Source organism: Ptiloglossa arizonensis, chromosome 14, assembly GCF_051014685.1.
Source record: "Ptiloglossa arizonensis isolate GNS036 chromosome 14, iyPtiAriz1_principal, whole genome shotgun sequence".
Classification (NCBI taxonomy): domain Eukaryota; kingdom Metazoa; phylum Arthropoda; class Insecta; order Hymenoptera; family Colletidae; genus Ptiloglossa; species Ptiloglossa arizonensis.
In genome coordinates, this window is record NC_135061.1 from 3,595,861 (window position 1) to 3,599,444 (window position 3,584).

Genomic DNA, 3,584 nt, shown 5'->3' on the forward strand with positions numbered 1-3,584 from the left:
AGATTCACCTTTCGGAACATAGACATACATTTCTATATCGCGTTACAATATGTGTACAATATTTACGTACAATGTGTACAATAATTCTCTAATATTATAGAATTGTAAACCCTTGGAAATGTCTCGTAACGAGGTGAAAAGTCAGCCCGATAACGATGATCCCCATCCACGATCGTCGACGTATCTATCGCAAAGAACACTTTGACGCTCGACAGGAAATCATACGGGAGAACTCGGCTGCCGTTTAGTATTCCACCGGCGAAATTATTCGTCGTCCTCCGCGTGGGTTATTTACCAGAAGAGAGACGGTATCGGCTCGGAAATCTCGTCGTCCTGGGAAAAACCAAAGACTCGCGATATGTACCGAGCATAAGAAGCGAACCACGAGTCATTTTTATCGCAGATCACGAACCACACGGCTCTACCGGCTACCATAGAACGGATCGTGGATTCTGAGCTCGTTCGACTCTCGATTGAGATTCAATGTGAACCATTTAGAAACGTTTTACAGTTATTACCGGCCGTAAAGTAACGCCTATTTCCTCGTTAGTCGTTTCTTTCTCGGTTTCGATATTTTTCAGCTCGCGAGGATCGAAGAGGGGTGCACGGTTACGGCGTTCACCTGTCGCGTGCTCCGCTACACCTGCTAAGTAACTTTCCTTTACGTCCACACCATCTGCCTTTTCGAGTTTCGTTGCCCGATTGGCAGATGCGACAAGTTAACCGGTTAAAAATGTTCGTTCGAGCGTCTAGTCGCAACGCGCCGGTTGCGTTCTAGCTGCTCGTCGAGGGGCTGATAATTCGCGCATCTGTGACCACGGGGACACGAATTTCCACGGGACACCGTCACGAACCGGACGAACAATGATTTCAGTGTATTATTCCAGTCTTGCACGCGGTATGTCTTACGATACGTACGTGAGCGCATACCGGAGATGCGCTGGCATGCGAACTCCGCTGAATCGAGCTGGGAATTCCTGTGAATAAGGAACAACCCGACTAGACTCAAGGTTCCGGTCGTTTAATTAGAATGCCGTACGAACAAAAGAATTTTTACCGAGGCTTTTTCGATACTTTCGAAAGTTCGCGTGTCCTTTCGTCGTTGACGATTCGACGACGTGGTCAAATTTTCTTGGAAGAGTTGTGGACTTTGAAAAATAGACGAAAGAAAACTACCTCGTCGAGTTTACGAACAAAAGAATTTTTATCGAGGTTCTAAGATACTTTCGAATGTTCGCGTGTCCTTTCGTCGTTGACGATTCGACGACGTGGTCAAATTTTCTTGGAAGAGTTGTGGACTTTGAAAAATCGACGAAAGAAAACTATCTCGTCTAGTTTACGAACAAAAGAATTTTTATCGAGGTTCTAAGATACTTTCGAATGTTCGCGTGTCCTTTCGTCGTTGACGATTCGACGACGTGGTCAAATTTTCTTGGAAGAGTTGTGGACTTTGAAAAATCGACGACGTAGTTTTCTTTCGTGGATTAATTTTGAACAGAGGGGTGACATTTTTTTTTATCATAGAAGAAAAGATCTTTGGGTCCGATGGTACACCTTGAAAAATCGAGAAAATATTTTTCGTGATGGGAAATTTTAAACGGTGGGGTAACATTTTTTTTTTTTTATTTCAGAAGGAATGATTTTTGGGTCCGATGGTGAACCTTGAAAAATCGAGAAAATATTTTGCGTGATCGGAAATTTTAAACGGGGTGTAACGTTCTTTTTTATTATTTTAGAAGGAATGATTTTTGGGCCCCACCATGGATCTTGAAAAATTGAGAAAATAGTTTTCATGATGGAAAATTTTAAACGAGGGTGTAACATTTTTATTTTTATTTTAGAAGGAATGATTTTTGGGCCCTACTGTGGACCTTGAAAAATTGAGAAAATATTTTTCATAATGGAAAATTTTAAATGAGGGTGTAACATTCGTTTTTATTATTTTGGAAGGTATGATTTTTGGGCCCGATGGTAGATCTTGAATAATCGAAAAAATATTTTTCATGATCGGAAATTTTAAACGATGGTGTAACATTTTTTTTTTTTATTTTAGAAGGAATGATTTTTGGGTCCAATGGTGAATCTTGAATAATCGAGAAAATATTTTTCATTCGTATGATCGTGATAGGAAATTTTAAATAGCGGTGTAACATTCTTTCCTTTTTTTCGTTTATCTCTGAACACGCTCTTTAGAATCTTATTTGCGCTCGGTAAATGTTAATATTCTTTTTGTTCTTTCATACGGGTGCATCTGCTCCCTTGTTCTCATTGGTTGCGTGATTACGTACTGTCATATGTAATATAAATAATAGCAAGATGAATATTTCATGCAGCAGTGATCTCGAGACAATTCAAATGTGTATTATCCGTACACGAGTAGAACAATTATTATTTTGCATACTTTAAAACATAAAAAAAACACGTCTTTCCTTGAACCTTGATAAAAATTAATTTCTATAAAGAAATTAATTAATTACAATACATAAATAAAATGCGTATTGTAAGATTAATATTCGAAACATGCGTAAATGTTAATAACAATTGCGTTCAGGAATAGACATTCGCTAAAACTGTACGCCTTCGCAAATTTCGCAATATCTTGATGTTTATTTACAATAATTATTAACAATCGTCGTAGGTCTATAATTGAAACAATTATTAACAATATTCTACTATAAAGAATGACTTAAAACTCAATTTGTTGAAATATTCGATTAAATCGAATAAAGGCAATCGAAGCAACTGTCAATCACCTTGTCGGTATATATAGAGCCTCCGGTTGTCGAAAATTTCATTCTACGGGGAGCCTCCGAGGTGGACGGATCTCTCCGTCTGAGATACTTGGGTATCCTGTGGGTTACCATGGAGCCCAAATGACCCTGTGGTGATCATTACTGACCACTAATGACCACTAATAACCACTAATGACCACCACAAGCCACTAGTGACCTCTACTGAACACTACTGATCACCATTGATCACTATTGATCACTATTGATCACTATTGATCACTATTGATCACTATTGATCACTATTGATCACTATTGATCACTATTTATCACTATTGAAGACTACTTATCACTATTAACCAGTGCTGACTACTGACCATTACTAGCCAGTACTGACCACTACTGACCAGTGCTGACCACTACCAGTTTGAGTACCTGGACCCTCCACGGACTATCATGGATGCCATCTGACCCCTTGGTAACCGGTGCTGACCGCTGATAGATAGTGGTGGGTACTGGCTACCATTCTTTAATTTTTTTTTCAATATTCTTGTTTATTACATTTATCTTATTTATCTCATTCTTCAAATTTTCTTTTATCCTGTCGCAATGTTATTGGTTTGAGTTAACTTAAATAAATATACGGTAACTATACTCGAATGTAAAGACGATCTTCGCATTCGTTATTAATTAGTATTTACTAGCTTTTCGCTTATTTTAACAAGTTATACAAATATTAATATTATATCAATTCATCGTTGCGTTACTACGAATTGAATGTGAACTTGGTACGTGAACGCAAACCGCGGTTGGTAAGTATGAAAACTGTAGTATCTTATCTGGAAAACGAAGATT